The sequence below is a fragment of the Anas acuta genome, chromosome 1 (genome assembly GCF_963932015.1).
Source record: "Anas acuta chromosome 1, bAnaAcu1.1, whole genome shotgun sequence".
Lineage (NCBI taxonomy): Eukaryota > Metazoa > Chordata > Aves > Anseriformes > Anatidae > Anas > Anas acuta.
The window spans coordinates 64,840,258-64,862,849 of NC_088979.1; the positions used below are offsets into that span (position 1 = coordinate 64,840,258).

The 22,592-nt window shown below is 37.8% G+C and overlaps 1 long non-coding RNA gene across 4 annotated transcripts in view; it reads right to left on the minus strand.

The window, feature by feature from the left end:
* Nucleotides 1-22,592, minus strand: part of LOC137855592 (uncharacterized) — a 162,659-nt gene that overhangs the window by 124,757 nt on the left and 15,310 nt on the right. For 2 of the 4 annotated variants that reach the window (XR_011095819.1, XR_011095818.1), the window contains 2 exons: nucleotides 21,376-21,419; nucleotides 7,032-7,276 (listed from right to left, as the gene is read on the minus strand). This is a non-coding gene — a long non-coding RNA (uncharacterized lncRNA). The remainder of the gene's footprint in view (nucleotides 1-7,031; nucleotides 7,277-21,375; nucleotides 21,420-22,592) is intronic. The other 2 variants (XR_011095821.1, XR_011095820.1) reach the window with 1 other exon arrangement.

Below are 22,592 nucleotides of genomic sequence, written 5' to 3' on the forward strand. Positions count from 1 at the left end.
TGTCAACGTCTAAAGTTGTCGCCATAGATTCACTGTATTGCCAATGGAGAGAAATAGGTGCTTTTAAAATATGATTCAGCTGACCTATTTTAGCCATCCATTTCAGAATGAGATGAATCACACCCTAAAAGTGCCTATTTCTCTCCATTGATTATGAAAGGAGTCCCAGGTGACAACCTCAGATGTAGATGTCTCAGTTATAGATTTTTGTATTTGGCCAGATGAATCCCACTATTAGAGACTATAGATTCTGACAGATCTCCACTTTTTTCCATAATTTCTTATTGAAAAAACGGCTACTATAGAGAAATAGAGAAGCTACACATACATTTGTATCAGGTGCAATTTACTGGAGAAGTGTTGGAAAATTGACATTATATGTGTCAAATGTTGACATTTTGATGAAAAAAAAAATCAACCCCCAAAATACTTCAGCTGAGAAAGAAAATATTTCTGTGTCGAAATACTGACATGTGGTCTCACGGGAGTGACAGGTCACTGCTTCAGGCTTCCAACCCTCTCTTTAGGGCAAAGTTTGTTCCTGGACTTTATATTCCATGATTGATCCAGGTTTCTTCTGTTGGTGATCCTGGTAATGTCTCTTGGGATCTCCTTGGTGATAAAAAATCACAAAAGATGATCCAACCATGCAGCCAGCACTAGTCAGACAAGCTTGGGAGCATGAAGAACCTGAGGGAACCTCACTTCTGTGAGGTATCAAAGTCGCATACTTATAAAAGTATATACAGTTTTGACAGAGTGCTAGCAAATTAATGTTTTATAGAAACAAATATTTTTTTTGAAAAAGAAGAAGGTGTGGAATCAATAACCCAACTTCTCAACATCCACTTATGCAATGTTCAAGAAATGCTGAACTATGAGTGTATGCTTATTCCTCATTTTGCTTATATGTTTCAATGCTTTCTGTAATCTTGTAAATTGAACAAAAAAAAAACAACCCACATATTTTGATAGGCTTACAGCCAGTCTTCCCTTCCCTTCCCTTCCCTTCCCTTCCCTTCCCTTCCCTTCCCTTCCCTTCCCTTCCCTTCCCTTCCCTTCCCTTCCCTTCCCTTCCCTTCCCTTCCCTTCCCTTCCCTTCCCTTCCCTTCCCTTCCCTTCCCTTCCCTTCCCTTCCCTTCCCTTCCCTTCCCTTCCCTTCCCTTCCCTTCCCTTCCCTTCCCTTCCCTTCCCTTCCCTTCCCTCTTCCAATCTTTTGTTTGCTCTTAGAAAATGTGGATAGCACTAATTAACGTAATATTCATTTCACCAATGTGGGGTTAGCAAAATATACTTCCCAGTATGGAAAAGTGTACTGGGGAATGCAAAAAAAATTAGATCTGCTTGAGAGGTTATCAAACAACCTTGAATGTAAAAGATATGTGTAAGTTAAATTCAGAAATATCTTTGAAGGTAAAGCTTGTGAGTAACATTTCTAGAGATAACATCATGTTCATCTTACAGAGGTTGCATTACTCACATGCGTAAAATAGTAAGCTTTGTGAATGGTCTATACAAATTTTACTATTCAAGAAGCCAGAGATTCTGACTCCTAATTCCATCTGGAGGGAACTGAAAAGGAGAAAAAATGTTTTCAGTGTTTCTTTGATATGAAAAATCTCAGCTTTAAGAAGAAAACTGAGGGCTGAACAGTCTCTGAGATTTTGTTTTCTTCAGAGAGCCCTCCTCATATTGTATTATTTGTCAGTAAAACTAAGATAGAGAAATAGGTTAATCATCTTCTCTAAGTTTCTCTAAGAATTTAAACTCATCTGCTTACAACAGTGTTTGATGTAAGTGGAAGTTAAAAAAATAGACTGTAATCATGTGTATATTATACACAGCTAAAAACTATAATGTAACTAAAAACTCAAAAAGTAGAACATTTAAAAAACTTCTGCCTTTTAAATTTGCATAAAACTTTTATATCCATATATATTCACATATTGTTTATTTTTACAGATGTCACCTGCCACTTTCCCCTCTGTAACTTCCAAGTGTCCAACAGACATTTCAGTTCAATGCCTTCCTCATGGTTAGTCCCTTAATCCAGTTCCATTTCCACTCATCCTGGGCAAATCTTTTTGTCAATCCATCAAGAGATTCATTGTTCAGAACAACAGCCTAATCTCAGACTTTTTACTTTGGCGTCACAGTCTATTCTGATCTCTGCTTTGCCTGTGAAGATCACCAGTGAACCTGTTTTCATTCTTTTTCTGCACTGTATTTTACTGGCAATGCCCACTACCTGATTCGCTAAGGCACGGTTTCCTACCTAATTCCTAAATCCCCACACCAGTTTCCTTTTCTAGCCTTTTCCTCTTTCCCTCCATATATCTGCTCCATTCCCTCTTTAGTAAAGTTTGATCTACTTGTTAATTTGGTCTTTTTTCTTCCTTTTCCTCATCAGAATTTAATTTGTTGGTACTCAAACCAGCAAGGTTTTTATAACTTGCACTACAATCTTCCTCACCAGATCATTTCCAGGCTCCTAATGCCTATGACAAAGAGGTCTCAGTCACCTCTTCTCTACTTCCTATTGTCCTAGATATCTGTTATTCTCAAAGGGTTATCAGGCTACCAGGCATAATTTTTTGTTTTCCTCTGAGTTACAGCCCTTCTTTTGTTCTCTCCACATTAGAATGTGGTATGTCCCGTCTCCACATTGGCAAGAGGCCCTGAGTACAAAAAAAGATAACAAGGCTCCCTGCTCTCCATACTGCTCCTCATGGCGATGGACTAACTCGCTGCAATGGTACAGGTTGGGGACTTCCTACTGGGGACCAGCTTTGCTTGAAAGGATCTGGGAGTCCTAGCAGGAAGCAGACAAAAAATGAGACAGCTCTATGCCCTTGTAGTCACAAAGGCTAGTGGCATTTTGGGCTGTATTGACAGGACTATATTAACTATATATTGACAAACAGTTATTCTCTTTTATTTAGTCATATCCAGATGCTGGTTTGGGATCAATTTTGGGACTGATATAGATTCAGTTTTGGGGCCCCAATACAACTAATACATAAATAAACTGGAGCAAATGCAGTAGTGTTTTCAGTCTCATCTAGGGGCTAGAGCACATTTCCTATGAGGAATGACTGTGGTAACTGGGTTTATTCAGCCTGAATAGGTGGCTGTGGGGGGGACTTCACAGCCAGCTTCCAATATTATGAGTAAGCTATTGAGAAGGCAAAGCTAAATTCACTACTGATATGCATGCATTGCATGGGAACATGACACAATGGACTTAACTGGGATGGGGGAAGTTTTGACTATATGTAGGAAAAGTGTTTTATTTATTTATTTTTTTACTGTTAAGAAAATTAAGTACAAGAGTAGGTTGCTTAGAGAGGTTGTGGAATTCAGCCTTGGATGTTTTCAAGACCTGATGGGAAAAAGTCCTGAGTAAACTGAATTCTGAATTCAGTGTTGTCCTTGCTTTGAGCAGATGGTTGGAATACAGACCTCTTGAAGAACCTTTCCACATACAGGATTCTCTAATTCCATGATATCTCTGTTGAAAATGTTTTCCTCAAAGTTCCTTGCTTCTCCAAGTTAGGATGTGTTTAGATTTATATCATTGCTATATGTCCTTTTAAAATTTCAAGTCTTTGCTCTCAGACACAGAAAACTTAAAGCACTTCAAAATAAAGGCTGCCAAATTTTTCTTTAAATGTGTACAAAACAAGATTATCTCTCTGGGCCCATTTATGCATACTAGTAGTATTTTTTTTTTCCTGAAATATTTCAAGAGAGGAAAATGAGATCTGAGACAAAGTGATTTTTTTAAAATGTATTATTCTCTGACTTTTACTGGTCTACCATTGGTGCTACCGAAGTTGCTGACAGTCAATCACAACTACAGTGAAAATTTAGCTCCCCATAATGCCAGCTAGACATTACATGATGTAAACTAGGCAAGTTGCCAAACACTTGGTTCATTTGTAATGGGAATACCATGGTTTGGCAAATCAAGAGGTAAATCAGAATATACTATATTTTATCATCTGTTATTAACATACTATGTATTTTAGGTGGTCTTGTATGGAATTAATAACAATATATTGGCCAGTTGTAAATATTATTCCTGGAATCAGCTGAATTCTTATAATTGTATTAAAAAGAAAATCAGTAAGATTTTCCTCTGAGATCTGCTTAATATTTCCAAATATGTAGCACTTAGCTAAGAGATGAGTGGTAAGGCTAAAACCCACCTAGAGATGAGGCTTGTAAAAGAGATAAAGGATATATATATATATATTTTTTTTTTAAAGTATGTAAACAGTAAAAGGAAAACTAGGGATAATGTTGGTCCCTTGCTGAACGAGGGGGGTGTCCTGGTAATGGGAGATGCTGAGAAGGCGGAGATACTGAATGCTTTCTTTGCTTCAGGGACTCCCCCCCGGGACTCCTCAACCCTGGTGGGAGGAGAAAGGGTCTGGAAAATGGAGGGCTTCCCCTTGGTTGACGAGAGAGTGGTTCAGGAGCATCTGAGTGGGCTCAACGCACACAAATCCATGGGTCCTGATGGGATGCATCCATGTGTGCTAAGGGAGTTGGCAGAGGTGATCGCCGAACCACTATCATCTTTGAAAGGCCCTAGAGAACAGGAATGGTGCCTGAAGACTGGAAGGTAGCCGGTGTCTTCAAGAAGGGCAAGAAGGAGGATCCAGGAAACTACAGGCCAGTCAGTCTCACCTCTGTCCCTGGAAAGGTGTTGGAACTGCTTGTTCTGGATGCCATCTCCAAGCAAGTGGAAGAGAAGAATGTTATGAGTAGTCAGCATGGATTCACCAAGGGAAAGTCGTGCTTGACCAACCTCATTGCCTTCTTTGATGGCATTGCCAGCTGGGTAGATGGGGGGGGAGCAGTGGATGTCATCTACCTTGATTTTAGCAAGGCTTTCGACACTGTCTCCCATGACATCCTGATAGCAAAGCTGAGAAAGTGTGGGATAGATGAGTGGACAGTAAGGTGGGTTGAGAACTGGCTGTCTGGCTGAGCTCAGAGGGTGGTGATCAGTGGTACAGAGTCCAGCTGGAGACCTGTGACTAGTGGTGTTCCCCAGAAGTCGGTGCTGGGTCCATTCTTGTTCAACATCTTCATCGATGACCTTGATGAGAGAATAGTGTCTCCCTCAGCAAGTATGCCGATGACACAAAGCTGAGAGGAGTGGCCTACACGCCAGAAGGCTGTGATAGCATTCAGAGAGACCTGGACTGTCTGGAGAGATGAGCAGGAAGAAACCAAATGAGGTTTAATGAGAGCAAGTGTAGAGTCCCGCACCTGGGAAGGAACAACCACATGTATCAGTACAGGCTGGGGGATGATCTGCTGGAGAGGAGCTCTGAGGAGAAGGACCGGGGGGTCCTGGTGGATGGCAGGTTGACCAGGAAACAGCGGTGTGCCCTTGTGGCCAAGAGGGCCAAAAGGGATCCTGGCGTGCGTGGCCAGCAAGTCAAGGGAGGTGATCTTCCCCCTCTACTCTGCCCTGGTCAGGCCTCACCTGGAGTATTGTGTTCAGTTCAGGGGTCCCCGCTTCAAAAAAGACAGGGATATCCTGGAAAGAGTCCAGCAGAGAGCCACAAAGATGATACGGGACCTGAAGCATCTTCCCTATGAGGAAAGGCTGAGAGACCTGGGTCTATTCAGCCTGGAGAAAAGAAGACTGAGATCTCATCAATGTGTATAAATACCTGAAGTGTGGGAGACAGAGGGATTTGGCCAACCTCTTTTCAGTGGTTTGTGGGGACAGGACAAGAGGTAATGGCCACAAGATAGAGCACAGAAAGTTCCGCACCAACATGAGAAAGAATGGTGAGGGTGCCAGAGCACTGGAACAAGCTGCCCAGGGAGGTTGTGGAGTCTTCTTCTCTGGATATATTCAAGGCCCACCTGGACACCTACCTGGGCAACCTGCTCTAGGGAACCTGCTTTGGAAGGGGGGTTGGACCCGCTGATCTTTTGAGGTCCCTTCCAACCCCTACAGTTCTGTGATTCTGTGATTCCGTAACACCTAGCAAGTCAGTAGAAAATTATGACAATGCTACAGCTAGGAGTACAGATAGGAGATCACCACTATCAACAACAACAACAAAAAGAAACTGGGTGTGTCTTGTCATATTTTATAAAATATAGAAAGTTGAAGATAGAGCAATGTGGATCCATCATAGAAGCTAGAGGTTTCTGGGAGAAGGATGAATAACAAGATAACTGAGCTGTACGTGGATGTAACATAATGGCAAGTATCTCAGAAATTGAATACACAAAGTACAGAAATGCTAAAATATAGTAGCTTAAAGCAGTAGTTTCCTAAATGATCTCTACCAGTATTGAAGAATATAGCGACAGCAAGGGAAGATACTTGCCTGACTGTTTATGAATGATTATCAAAGATGTGCAGAGTGTTGATTGACCTTGTATGTAATGCACTAAATGAACTTTATGTATGGAAGACAGCTTAGGAATTAAGAAACTGTGTGCACTCTAATCCTGACAGCTGATGACAACATTTTCATTCCTGTACAATGTCTGTAGAAGTCAAGTGAAAGGTAACCATTTCTTAAAATGTCTGTAATGGGCAGAACTACCGCAAAAGCACCCAGATAGATCTATAGATTTACATACATCAATTCTGTGATCTGGAACAGGAAATGGAGTCTTATATTAGATGGGGCATGCATGTGAGAAATATGTGCAGAGTCCTGAAGAGAGGAGTGAAAAATCTGTTAAATAGAAATTAGATAGAAAACCTGCCAGATTTCTGCTAACCTCAGGTTGCCACATGGATTCTACCATAAATATTCACCTGCACAGTATGAAGATTCAAGTTCATGCTCCATCAGAAAACTTGCTATTCCCTTTGGTGTTTTAGCTCATCTATTCAAGAAAGTGGGGTATGTCATGGCCTCTTGTAGAGTTTCTGTTAGAAACTTTGACTCAGGAAATTTTGAAAATTATCCATTTATGAAAATTTGACTCAGGAGGGTTCTGCTTATTCACATCAATATCTTACTTGCCAATTTCAGACTCACCTTGCTTCAGGTTGAAGGGTTGTTTCAAGGTGCTAGACTCCACAATCCTTCCTCAATGGATATTTCCAGGTGGCATCGACTTTGATTTGTTCTTGTAGTCCATGAGGTCTGGGGCAGAGGTAAACGATGGCATGCTTTGTCCCTGAGTAAATACTGTTCATGTAACCATCCACACCACTGCAGTCACTAGCCAGACCACCGTTTCCTGACGCCCATATAAAAATATTTCCTCTACCACAATGACCCTAGGGGAATAAAAAAAATAACAAAACAAAACTGAACTTTCCATACAGACCTTTTATTTTAAACAGCCAGTGTTATATTTCTGCCAAACTTAGAAGGTGTTTTTGATTATGTAGCTTTCAACTACCACGGAATTAATATAGAAAAACTTGTGTTCTTCAGGGAGCCCTGTCATACATCTGCAAAATAAGGTTCTTTTTATGTACCTACACATTAACATTGACATCCATTCCCTCATTTAATTAACAACATTTGAATGTTGTTTCCTTTCATGTAGTATTTTTTTTTTTATTTATTGTTATTATTCCTAAACTGATCTCTTGCTTTGGATGCAGATAAAATTGGAAAATTCTAAGATTTGGTCAGAAAAACAAAAACAAAAAAACAGTACCAGTAAGGGTCTCTTTTTTTCCTTATGTTTTTTTGAAACCTAAGACTGGACTTTCCTAGAGAGTTTTGAAAAAAATCTGAAGTGAATGAACCTCTGGATTTTGACTTGAGGGGAGAACTTACTAAATTTTTTGGTTCTTTCTTTCACTGAGTTCAAAGCTAACCTGCTGGGACTGGGAACTTTCATGTCATTAGGACCCTGGTCGCAACTATAAATACTTGTGGTTGCTAATGTAGGTATGCCTGCTGGAGAATCTAGAGCATGTATTACATGTCTGACAAGGAGTTGAATTCCAAAGGAGAAGTTAAAACTGCATTAGTAATGCTTAACCTTAACAGGCAGATAAATGATATATGTTGGAGAAATGCAATCTAATGTTCACTAGCTACTTGAATTTCTTTAATAAAGCTGACAAACTCATGAATATTAAAATGAGTCCTGGGTTATATGTCATTATGTAAGCTGTTCCTCTTGCATGGTAAATGGTGTCCATGGAGTTAATAAAAAGAAGAAAAGAGGAGAAAGTGAGGTCTAGACCACAAGGGAAAAGGTCAACCTGTTAGAAAGGAGGTCTCAGTATTCTTTGTTCAGTACTTGATCTAAGGAACCAGCAGATAATGTGGATATTCTTTTTTTTTTTTTTTTTTTTAAGAGGAGATAATCATAGAATAATTTAAGCTGAAAAATATTTCTACTAAAGGATAAAACCAGAACTTAACTGTATGAAAAGTAATCCATCCATTTATGAAACATATATTTGTGTACAGTCAGAAAATGTTGCAATGGATTTTTTTTTAATGAAAAAAAAACAACAAACAATTAGTTATAAGTGATAAATAGGTGATAACTTTTTCTCTTCAATAAGCCTAATCTTTTCTACCTATTTGTCTACTAATTAATATACTAATGTAGTTAACATTCTAAGAAGATGCAGATTTACAGTTGGAAGAAAAATGAAATTTTCAAGTAGATTTGGGATAAACTGCATAGAATTATCTCTGAAAATCCTTAATAAAAACATATAATTTATTGCAATTTCTTTTTTTAATTAGTGAAATTATTTAATTAGCAATATTATTTTTGTGTGAGGCTTTCTATGAGTGGAAATTTCGAAAGAGCAATCATAAGATAACTTTGAAGAATAACCTTTCCAAACAATTTGGAAAATTAGCAGGAAAATAAGACTTTTAACAGATATTTTTAACCTGTTTTGTACAACTAAATGAAAAAATTCAAATTCGGAATGGCAATATGAACCATATGAAAATGCATTTTATTTCCAACTAAAATCCTGGGACATTCTCTAGTATATACTACCTTTCTCCCTCTCTCATCAGTCTCCAATTTTGCCTTGAAAAGAAGACATTTGCCTTGAAAACAAGATATTTTAGACTGTTTCCTGAAGAATAATATTTTTGATCAATTAGGTCAGAAGCAGCTTCTGTACTTTTGAAACAAAACCGGGAAAAAAAAAGGGCATCTTAAAGGTACTGGATTATCCTTTTAATGCCTCCATTAATATTAAAGAAATCCTGCAAATACACTCTCTCAGTCTTGGAAAATATATTAATTGGGTGTATGTTGGAAATAAAATTCAAGAACTCACTTTTAATATTTTTTAAATCAAAAGCTTCTTGTTCTTAACAGCTAACCCATTTAGATATTCCTTCACTCTCTCCCTTCCAAAAGCCAGCTACTTCAGCTGACTGCTGCAGTTATTACAGTTATTTCACTGGCTAGAACAGTGAAATGAGCTACAGCCATCTATATTTATATTTGTCCTAGTGTCAGTGTTACTTCCACAAATGGATGGAAAAAAATACAACTTTTCTTAATGCTCAGAACCACATTCATTACCAAGCACCTCTTGAAATTGCACTTTAAGTGCCCCGTTTTCTTTGTGAATCCAACTTGACGTACCTTTCAAAAGCCAAAGGAGATTCCAAACACTTTTTTTTTTTTTTCTGATTTCATATACTTCCATGTAATCACATATTACTGAAGATAATGGTATAAATGCAAGCAAATTCAGCCTCATTTAGTACAAACAATTCCTAGCTCCTTTCATTGGTAATGCATGTTTCAGACATTGCTGAGTGATAATGAACCATGTACTGATAAAATAGGAAGCACATAACACTATGAATCAAATCTTTTAGAAGCCCAAACCTGCAAACAAGTTTGCTTAAATGTACTCCTATGAATAGGCCCATTGAAATCAAGAAACTATTCATGTGCATAAATTTAAACATATGCAAAAATACTTGAAGACAGGAGATTTAGGTCTTAATTATTTTAGGTCACTGAAGGAAATGGAGGCCACAGTTTCACCCGGAACAGGTGACAAATCTGCTTAGAAAGGTAATGTGGAAGATGAATAAGGGAAGGGTGTATAAGCATTCTTATCCAGAAATATATGAACATACTGATATTGCCATTTAGGATCCAGCTGGGGAATGACTGATCTAGGTAATTATATTGCAAAATCTTTAGAGGAGACATCCCATACAAATTTTAGAAAATACAGATCAAGGACTCAAGGTAGCTGCCGGATGCATAATTCACTCTGGATAATTTGTTACACAAATCTCACCTCCTTTTTCTATTTGTGAATTTCACAAGAGCAGTTTATGATTTTCTTAGATTTATTATTCAGAATTATTCCCTGAATGAAGGTGTATCATTTATGAGCAGTTCACTGCAAGTGCTTGATATTCAAAATTTGGCATTCAATATTGTTATGTTGGTTAGTCAGAGCAGAACACTATGCGTGTTGTGTTTTTTTGCTGAGTGAAAGTAAGTTAGAGTCAGGTTTTCTGTTGTAAATCATCATATTTCAGAATTCAAAATTCACTTTCTATTCCCATTTTGCAATAATCACAAGGCATCTCACAAACGTTCTGGTTAAAGACACAGTTGTTCAAAATTAAAACATCATTATTTCCATGGAATTATTTTGTCCTATTATGTCTCTATTTATGTCCTATAATGTCTCTAGTATTCATCTATAACAAGAAGGTTTATCAAAAGATATATCATAATTTAAAAAAAAAAATCACAACAAAACAACAAAACTAATAGAGATAATTTTGTCCAGCTGCATAATCCCCCAGCTGGGATCTCGTGGAATGTCCCATGCCTTATTCATCAGTGCTAATACATTAGGATCAAAACTTCCAAGTGACATTGCTGAAGACTTATAGCATTAGCTGTCTAAAATGAGTCAGAGGAAAGGTTAAAGAATGAGGAGTATCATTTATATCTTGAGAGCCTTGTACTAGTGTAAGGGAAAAAAAATATGGGAAATTCCTATCTTGGTCCTGCTTCTGAAGAAATACTTCCCACATATTTTTGTGGCTCCCCTGTTGCTGAAAAATCCAATAATAAATAGAAGATTGTAAAAACATGGTAAAAGGATAGAAAACATCTTGAAATAGTTCATAACTCCTATTTTTCTTCAGGAAGAAGAGAACAGCTAAAGAATTGGAAGTGAGATATATTGAGAAATTACACTGCTCTTAACACAAGCAATATTTAGTAATTTCTGAGCCCTGGCTCACAGTCAGTCATCCTAACCATCTGCTCAGAACTGAACTTTTTCTTTTTCTTCAGTGTAGTTGAACTATATCAACAGAAACAATTTCTTCAGGGAGAGTAAATGTACCGCTACGTAGGGTTTGATGAAAGACTGAATCTTTGTATTCTTGGAAAGTAAGTCTTCCTGTAACAAGGAGCTAACGTTTGAACATGTCAAAGCAAGCCTTTTAGAACAGGAGATAAGAGCACTTGAATGATTCTTACAAAGTGGTAGCTGGCCCAAAAGAAAATATTTTGTACGGTAATTTATTCTAGGAGTTACATTTCCCTTGGCCTTGACAAGAATTTTGCCATAACTCAGTAAGTTGAGTTTAGGTCCTGCTCCCTTGCAAGGTTCAGCACTGAAATACAGACCAACTGCAAAACCAAACATTTTATTTGTAAAGACAATACTACTGGCACAGACAGAGGCAAGATAATGGTCAGATCCATAAGAGGAATGGCTCATAAAATAATGTCAATCTGAGATGGGGTCTTTATTCATGTTTTTAGCTCTAACTATGCTGTTAAAAGCTGTGTTGCAGAAGCTTTAATGCTTCAGCAAATATATTAATTTAAAAATGCTGTCATTAATAAAAATTCTTTTGCTTTTTGAATTGGTTGATAACATACCATCAGAAAGCCCTTATTGCTAATATAAGCTACAGCTGCACTGGAGATGGTAGCTATGCTAACCCTGTGTCACTGCCTCAACATATGGCCTGTTTAAAGTCAGTGTTTACATTGACATTCTACTATATGGAATTATCATGATTGTATTGCAAAAATCATAGGACTTAGTGTTGCTCAGTGATTCCTAGAGTGAGAATACAGCAGAACATTTGTTTTCTCCTTTTTTGCTTTCAAAAAGAAATAAAAATGTAAAGGCTTCTCTCTGTCCTTAGAAATTCCTCCCCCCCTCTCCCACCCAATATAAATCAAGTTATATATAAGGATTCAAATTCGTGTGGAAGTAAAAGCACTCCTTCTCTTTTATACACAAATATTAATATTTTGTAAAATCTACTATTTTGGATAACCTACCTCCTCACTGTCACATGCCTGAGATTTGCCAAGCTGGAAATGTCCTTTCACCCCTGAGAGGATGAATCCTCCCAGGGGTGCCCCATGATTGCCCCCTGGGCTAGATCTGCCTCTGCGCCCAGTGAATACATGAGCAGAAAACACTCTTCTGTAGCACTTGCAGCATCCTGTGGGCCCAAACACATCAGGCATTCTTAGGTGGTGTTAATATGTAAGTAGGTGGTTAGTACCCTGCCAGGCATGTTTGGGCAGGCTGCCCACAGACAGCACGCAAGGCCCTGGCGTGGATTGCCTGGCAGCACAATGCACCCTTGTCTGCCCCTGTGGGAATGCATTTTGAGCAAGTGAGGTAGACATGCCTCTGGAAATCTGAGTAAGGCAAACTGTTCCGGTTCAGGTTAAGAGGAAAAAGGAAATGAATAAACATTATAAATCTTCGTTAGCCCAGTGAGAGAGAAGAGCATTCTTTCATGCACAATAAAGAGCAAAAGAAATAAAAGGTAAGTAAGAGTAAAAGGAGTTTTGAGCTCTTTCTGGCAGCAAGAATCCCATGAAAACCCCTAGAAATACTTATTTCTGTGTAGATAAACCAAAGATCTTCAAGAACCGTTGCTAGTGCATGCACACAGTTCCTAACCAAACAGTATTATGAGAAAATAGCAGTTTAATGAACGAGAAAGTTTTCCTCAAATTTGTTAAAGATTGCTATATACTGATCTAAGTTGACAGAATCACAAAATTACACAGGCAAAATGGTTGAGGTTGGCAGGGCCCTCTGGAGGACATCTTGTCCAACCCCTGCTCAAGCAGGGCCACCCACAGCAGGCTACCCAAGGCCATATAACCAGGCAGCTTTTGGAGATCTCCAAAGAGGAAGACTTCACTATTTAAAGAACACTTGTTTGGCCTATCCTGGGCCTCTGTCTTCCATATTTACTGCTGAAGAAAGAGAAGCCTCAAAAACCTGAGCTGCAGCTTCCTGTACCTGGGTTTCAGTAGGGTAATCCTGAACTTTTTTTTTTTTTTTTTTTTTTTTTGCCGTCTTGAGTTTGCATACCTCCAGCCAAGTCCTGCAAAAGCAGTGGCACTGGGTTGGGATTCAGTAGCAACTGCATTCCCTCCTGTTTGCCACCCACGTTGGTTGGGGATGGATGCATATCCCAGTTATGGAATATCATGTGTCTGGGTTTCTCAAATGAGGTTTTGAAATTCTAGCATGTGGGAAATTGCTGAATATTTGATTTCATAATTAAGGTGGAAGGAAATGCCGTATCAAAATACCTTAAGTCCGTGCAAATAAGAAAATATGTGATTTGGAGAGTTCTAGTCCAGCCTTCTTGCCCTTTTCATAGATCATTAATTATGTACAAAGAAAGATATTCTATAATCTATTAATCCCTGCATGCACAGTAGCAATAGTTGAAATGCTGTGGAGATAAACTTCTGATGGGGTTTTGGTATTGCTATTGAGAGTATTCAGTTGGTAGAAAAGGTCTATGCAACTGACAATACTGTAAACTTACCCCAGTGGCTAAGGGTAGATTAATGACAGTAGGACAAAAGCTCAGATAAGGCAAAGCCACATACAAATAAGTACGAAGATTGGAAACATATGTGGCCATACAGAAACTCAAAGCAGATGATGGAACCACTTAAGAGTAAAATGACTGAAGTTACAGATATAACCGGTCAGACTAGAAAACTCCAGAGAAGATAATATTAATGATAATGGACAACACATAGAACAAGTAAAAAAGACAATGTCATCACAGCAAAGACATATACCACATTAACTTTTATTAATTGGAGTATTGTATATAACACAAGGAAGGACACAAAGAAGGCAGTTTTTCTGCTCTGTTTGACACTGCGGAGGCCTCATCCAGAGAGTTGAATTTAGTGTGGGCTACCACATTTTTCAGAAGATACAGACAAATTAGAAAGACTTAAGAGAAGAATATAAAGTATGGTAAAAGGTATTAAAAATAAGCCCCAAGAAGAAAGCTTGACTGGGGTATGTTTGGTCCAGAGAAGTGAAGCAAAAGGGACACACAGTAGTTTTCTATAACTACATAAAGGTGTTGCAAAGAGGATGGGGACCAATTATTCTCATTTGTCAATGGGGAGAAAACAAGAAGTAATGGATTTTAGCTGCAGCATAAATAATATGGTTAATATTAAGAAAAAGTTTACAACTGCAGGAATGGTTAGATTGTGGAACAACCAAGCGGTTTTCCAAAATCTTCTCCTCTAGAGGAATTTAAGGCCAGATTTAGTGCCAGTCTAACAGCAGTTTAAGTTTAATGAAATAAATACTGACACAGTACATGAGGGAAGGAGAAAAAGGACTGGACTAAATGGCCTTCATGGCATGTGTTTGCTGGTAAGTAGCTCTATGAATCTCTGACCTCATGCAGAGTTTTATTTGCTATTGTTATTTTTTTCCCTGTCTGTAATCCTTGTCTTCATCTGAAAGAGAAAATGCAGACACATTTTCCAGTCCTAAATTAATTCTTATAGTTATCCACCTTATGCATTCAGAGATGTGACCACATTTCCCATCCTCAGGCCAGCTGGTCACTGGGGTGCCTTTAGACTGTCAGCTGGAAACAGAAGCTTTTATGCCTTCCAGCCACAGGGTAACTCTTGGGTCTAAGCTGTGTCTGACACCTTCCTGCAGGTAAGGACAAGGTTTTGTTTGGTCTTTGTCTTTAAAACCTTTTCAAATCTTCATCCTCATACTTTCTATTAACTAGTAATAGCACAATTAACACTATAAATCTATACGTTCTCTGCTTGGAGTATGACAATTGCTAAAGCAAATATTTTTCCTGAACAACACAGTGCCCATAGCCCTGTGCTTACTTATCACTCAATATCCTTTATGTAGATTGGGATGTTAAAACTCAAGATAAAAATATTGCACATCAACATCTTCAAAAGGAGCATTAGGATGAGTATAAAAATCAAGAACACAAACAGCTTATATTATTGACATGCTTATTCAATTATTCTAAGAAGTCACCGATTTGTAAATGCAAATCAGGTTAAAATTTAAGCCAAAATTCTGAGGTACCAATACACTATTAAACAAGTGGGACGGGTTGTTTTTTCTTTTTTTGTTGTCTACTGCATTGAAATACTAAGTGTCTTCAAACCACTGCTTAATGACATAGACTGGAAATGAAGTAGCTGAAAGAACCCCCTATATGGACATCTTCTGCCAACAACTATTCCAATGCCAGCAATAAATTCCCAGACTAAACAGTTTAAATTTGGCATTCTCATTTGTGATGCTGTACTTATGCTATAGTCACAAAATTGATTCTCTGAATTCAAAGTATCCCAGCAAATGAATTATTAGAAATATGAAAATTTTGAGGACAACCATAAGTCTACAGCAAATTAATTTGATAATTGAACAGAACACTATTCTTAACAAGAGAAATTTGTTGTGGTTTGGATCATAATAGCTACAGTCAGGGTCGGTCAGGTTTGCATTCTAATTCATACTTTCAGGAAACTAAACCTAATGCTGACTGGAGCCTGAAAACAAGCTCTCAGATGAGGCAAATTGCTTTTTTTGTAACCAATGGAAATACTATTTTTTTTTTTGGTACTAAATATCTTTTTTTATTTTTTTTTTCCTGAAGTTCACCTGATTTAAAAAAACAACAACAGAACAATACAAACAAACATCACAAAACCACAAATCTCTTGCATAACTAAAATTGTTTTCAATTTTAATTGGAATTTGTCCAAGAACTAGTTCAGAATGGTTTAGGTATTCTGACAATGAAAACAGAAGAAGTACGAATGTTTAAAAATGGACTGCAAAACAAAACAAATAGAAAAAGCTTCACAAGCATTTTTAAATGTGGACTTAATATGCGTGTTTAGCAGCTGGATTGACACAATGGACCCTAACGGCTCCTTCAGGTTTCTTTCATACTCTGTTATTCACTCTGCAGTCAGAGTAGCAAAAACAATTTTTTGGGGAAAAAGCCTATATTTTTGCAAGCAGCTGCATGTAGACAATGACACAGGCGATGTTATCATATGACTGTCCCAATAGAAAAGTGCTCTTGTTTATCTGAAGTATTTAGTATCTGGATATAAGGTGGTCCATGGGTTAGAATGGGATGCAAGTCAGAGCAGGATTTGGGCCAGGGCTATGAGACGTTTAGCTGCCAGATTCCACGACCAATAATAATGCACCCCAGCCCTTTATTTCCTCACCTGCCTGTTTACAAAGACCAGTCACGTGTAAAAAATGTTGCTTACTTAACTAAGCTCATTTTCTGATAGAAATAATGAAAGATGTTTAGGATTTATTGAGCAATTTTATCTGATTTATGAAAGCCACTTTTGTCCACTCTACTCTTTTCTATTACAATTAAGTGTACCGTACTGGGAATACAGAGCTAATGCCCTCGAGGAAGACCATGTGACTGCAATTATTTATGAATTAACATGTCACAGATTTGAAGCTTTGAGACAAACACATTTCCCAGCTGCACATTTGTGACTTCTGAGTTTGTAAATGGAACAGATGAAATAATGACTTGCTCTTCCTCTCTATTCCTCTTACATACAGGTTAGCTTACTTGCATGGTACGTAAAGACAGGTAGGAATACTTATGTAGATATTTACCATTCACAGAGTGTAAATTAAACATGCCATTCCTTTATCAGCTATGATAACAAATGCTTGATGCCAGACTATATTTCCCTACTAGTGATGCTATCATTGTTTTTAATACTCCATTTGCCTTTAGAGACACAGAAATAATTTCTGAATGCTAATGCTGCTTAAAGCCAACACAATGCAGGAGTAAAACCCTACAAGAGTGAACTGCTTTAAAAAGCACACTAACATATGCTTAGCTAATGCTTTAACTTGATTTGTGCTTTGGGAGCCGAACAATAATTTGACTGATATTATTAGATACATACTTGCATGGTTTGTCCTGCAAACTTAAAAGTCAAGCTGAAATCAAACTCAGATGTCTTAATCGATAGCACAAACATAAAGGCAAGAAATATATGTAGAATACATATGGTTTTGCTGTCAGATATAAACAAGTGTATCTGATACACATACACACATATATTTGTTAGCTGACTATGTAAATTGAGATGAAAGCCCATTTTCAAGCATGACCTGCGATAAACAAATGCATATAAATAAACAATAAACCAAGATAACACTAGAATAACATCAATTAAAACAATTACAACAACTTCTAGTCATCACGAAGTATTGTTTCAGTTCCATCTTAAAACAGGAAGAGCTCCCAATTGTTCTTAAATCAACTGGTAACTGATTCCACATTTGTGGAGCCTTGAAACAAAAAGCTTTTTATCCCTATTTTGTATTCATTCTAGGACATGGTGGTTCCACAGACTGAATAGAGTGTAATGTATAAGCTGCTCCAAGTAAACGTAGCAGGTTGAAATAGTGGTCACTGATTGACACAGTGCTATAATTGCTATTTTATATACAAATTTTAAAAGCAAGACTTTGCAGGAAGAGTTGTCATATTTAAAGTTGACATGACTGGTAAGTTGGAAGTGCAATTCAGATCTATGTAGTTTTACACAGCATTTGATATTGTGCCAGATAAACACGCGTAAGTACAGAAAAAAAAAAGACATAATAGAAAAATAATAATAATAATAAAAAAAACCTTGGAATTCTGATAACCATTTCTTTCTAAAACAACCTCTTCATTCCTATTTGCAAACAGCAAAGTATAGAAGTTAACAGTTATTTATATATATATATATATATTTATAATGCACTCATTTTCTGTCTCTTACTTAAACATATAAATAAACCATCAAAAATAATTTTGTCTTCTTCAGAACCATTTGTTTTCCAGGTACTGCTTTCCACTTTTTCCCTAGATAAGTCCTCAGTAGTCTGGAGAACTGGTAAGATGATGACATCAAAAACGACAACAGATTGGAAGCTGTTTAATAACAGAAGGATGGGACATTTACATTATACTATTTAAAAGTTGTCATTTTATTTCTATTAGCACTTCTAGGACTAAAATTCCCAACAAACACATGAGAAAAAGGCTCAGTCGGCCCTTTAGGAAAGGGCTCTGAATACTGCCAGTTGCAAAGTTCTCTAGAAAGTCTTCATGAAAAGGGGGGAAGCGTACCAAGATTTGATGCTGCCAAAGTTAAAAATAAAGCAAAGATAAAAGTGGAAAAACTCAGTGGCTGTTTTTTCTTTATAATTCACAAAGGCACAGTAATGGACGGAGCAAAAAGGAGTAATTTTTACCCTTTTCCACTCCTTTATATAGGTCAGATTCAGGGGATTGCTGCACTGCCACTGAACCCCTGAAAATGAATATTCTGAAAATAGAAAAAGGAAGGGTGGCATGTCTGGAAAGGCGAGATGTCTGCGTGAGAAAGGCATTTTGGAAAAGAGCCCGTCGCCCACGAAGTGCTCCAGAATAAAGTAATCAAAACTGTGTCTGAGGCAAGTCATGACTTCTGCAAGCAGACAGGAAAGAAGTCCCATGTCATCACTGCTGGTGTCCATAAGTGGTGTGGACAGGATACTGTGCAGTGACCCTTTCACAAGCACATGAGAAGAAGCACACAGACTTGCTTTGCCCCTGAGCACCCGCTACTGCATCAGGTCAGTGGTCACAGTTTGCTACTGCTCAGTATCAGCCACTTCCCTCAGATCAATGGAGGAACTGCAAAAATTGAGTTTCACAGAAAGCAGACTGCTCAAATGGAGGAAATATATCCATGCATCAATTTATGATATTGGAGACTGCAAAACTGCTGGACCAAAGCATTGCAAATGGAAGAAGAGGACAGTAGGTCATGGTTAATACTTTCACAGAGGTGGCTCACTTTCCAACCAGTCTGAGCTCTACCTCCTGTGCTGCTGTCTACCACAATACCCTTTTATTCTGGTTTCATGCTAAGGATGAGGATTTTGAAATCTAATGCCATGTCTGCCCAAGAAGTGAACCATGCTATTTTTAGCTTCCCAGCACCTGCAAAGGCACAGAATGCAACTGTCCTGGGAGGTGAGCAATTCAGTCAGCCCAGCTGCCTGCAGTAGCTAACAGAGTCCTGTTTTATCCTCACAGTTATTCACATTATGTCTTACATAAGTATCATTTATTTATTTATTTATTTATTTTTGTGTGTGTGTAAATGCAAAAAATATCTGGAGGGGAAAAAAACCATACTGAGATCACAAACTTGTCCCCAAAGTAAATGCTAGGAAAAGGTCTCAAGTTGTGCCAGGGGAGCTTAGAATTGGACATCAGGAAGAATTTCTTCATGGAGATGGTGGTCAATCATTGAAATGGACAGCCCAGGGAGGTAGTGGAGTCCGCATCTCCAAAGCTATGAAAGAGATGAGTGTATGTGGCACTAAGGGACATAGTCTAGTAATGGGACTCTGTTGGTCAGGTTGACAGTTGGGCTTCATAGAATCATAGAATACTTTGAATTGGAAGAGACCATAAAGACCATCTAATTCCATCTAATTCCCTCCATCTCCCCTCTCCCCCCCCCCCCAAACACACACACACTGTGGTCAGGGATGCCACCGACCAGACTAGTTTACTCAAAACCCCATCCAAACTGACCTTGAACACCTCCAAGGTTGGGACATCCACAACTTCTCTGGACAACATGTTGCAGTGCCTCACCACCCTCTGAATGAATTTCTTCCTAACACCTAATCTAAATCTCTCCTCTTTTACACGTAGTTTAAAGCTGTTCCCCCTTGTCCCATCTCTATCTGCCCGTCTAGAAAGTCTCTCCTCTATCTTTTTTATAGGTCCCTTTTAAGTACTCAAAATCTGCAATGAGGTCTCCCCAGAGCCTTCTCTTTTCCAGGCTGAAAAACTCTTGCACTTTCATTCTTACTGGACTTATTCAAGCTCATCAGGTTCGTGCTGGACAACTTCTCAAGCTTGTCTAGGTCCCTTTGGATGGCATCTCTTCCTTCTGTTGTATCAACTGCACCACTCAGCTTAGTGTCAAACTTGTTGAAGGTGCACTCAAATCCATGGCATGTGTCATTGATAAAGATATTAAACAACACCAGTTCCAGTGTGGACCCCTGAGGGACACCACTCTTCACCAGACTCCACCTAGATATAGAGATATTGACCACAGATCTCTGGATGCCCTTCAAATTTCTCTACAATTTAGAGATAAGGATGTTGTGTGGGATTATGTCAAAGGCCTTACATGTAGATATATAAGTTTGTCTTCCCTTGTTGTTTAATATAGTTATTCCAATGCCTGATCAGGCAGTTACTCCATCATTAGTCTGTGTGGTTAAAATCCCCCATCAGGACGAAAGACTACACATGTATGTAACTACATGTTACATGTATGTTACATACACATGTATGTAACTTCTTGTAGCTGAAGCAAGGAGGTCTCTTCAACATTCTCCCCTTAATCACACAGCCTTTAGTAAAACCCAATCACAAGGTGTCCTTAATTTTTACCCACTTTTCTTTTTCTTTTTCTTTTTCTTTTTCTTTTTCTTTTTCTTTTTCTTTTTTTTCCTTTTTTTTTTTTTCCTTTTCTTTTCTTAGAGACAGTTCTTTGCAACTTAGCAATTTCTTAACAGAGAGTAACACCCCCAACCCTCCTTGTCTGTCTGTCTCTTCTGAAAACCTTGTAGCCCTCAATTGCAGTGTTCCACTTGAGTAATTCAACCCACCATGTTTCTGTGATAGCAATTAGTTCATAGATTTCTAATTGCACTGTGGTTTCCAACTCATCCAGTCAAATTTAGGTTCTGACACATGTTAATAGTACCACAGCTAGATCATGACTACTGAGAACATCTGATCAGAAATGGATGATTCTCAGCATCAGTAGAGGAGAAGAAAAAAAGCAAAGCAAAATAAAACATTGACATAATAAAGAATTGACAAAAGACGGACAGAATAAGAGAATAAATGGACGTTAATATAACAGCCTCATATGATTAAGAAGGAGTCTGTAAGAAAACTAATGATAATCAGTCTAAAAGCTCTGTAGAACAACACCAAGGCACTGTTAGTTGGAACCTACACTTACCTGGTAATATTATCCCTCAGTAGTTGCCCTGGAGTCCTAAAGTCCTACAACCCAAAATAAAAATAAATGTTACAAAATGAAAATTATTAGTTATTGAAAAGTTATGCAGTAATGACAAACTGGTAAAAATTTGTCAAATTTTGAACCTGGTAATCAAATTTACTTACCTTTAAACTCTACACCTACATAAAAACAATCTTTTCTGAAATCACAAAACAGATGAGTGATACTGCATCAGATGCTACAGCACATCATCTAATGAGTTGCCAATTATAGGAGAGCATTTTACAGTAAGGTAGTAACTATGTGCTAACTCCATTGGAACCTAGGATAGCTCTACAACAAGCCTGACCTACTGCTATGGCATTATAATTTTAAAACATGGTCAGTCAGTAACTTATGTGCAATGGGTCTCAGAATGGCAGTTATAACTGTTTGCGTATTTGCTACATCAGTGTCAATAATCATTATTATTCATGCAGTTTCTTCCCTACAACCGTCTTATGATTGCTGAGAGGAACCAAAGGTTTTGACATTCTTTACCTGAATATATCTGGTAATTTTGCCCTCAGTTAAATACAGTGTCTCTTCACAATGGAAGATATTGAGAAGTGAGAAGACTTTTCTGAAGTTTAAATTGTTTCTTTCTATTCATACAAAAGGAAACAAGATTTTTTTTTCTTCTTGTTATTGAAAAACTGTGCATCTGCTTCTGATACAGCAATCACATTTCACATGAAACAGTCCAGAACTAGGCACAAGAGAAACTTAATTTTAACAACAGCAAACTAACCTTGAATTTTCAGCTGAATTCTTTAGTTAAGATATTCCAAAAGCAAATAATATGCTTTTTTTTTTTTTTTTTTTTTTTTTTTTTTCCTTCTCTCTCACAGCAGGAAAATTTGGAAAGGTTATGTTCAGAGACAAATTAAAATTAAATTTTAAGAAAGGGCATCTTGGCTCTCCCAGCCACGAAACTAAGACAAGAAGCATTGTGTGTGACTGCCTAGGTTAATCAAAAGGGTTTAATTATTTTTCTAGATGAAATCATGATTGTTTCTACTAAGTGCCTAGATTCTGTGAGAGAGGAGAGTGAAAGATATCTATTTCTCCAAGCTAAGAAGATGCTGGTGAGCAGACAACAGGCAGGAAAAACTATGACTAAATACACCAAAAGAACAATAGCTAAAAGCAGTTGTGAGAGAATATTTGAAACC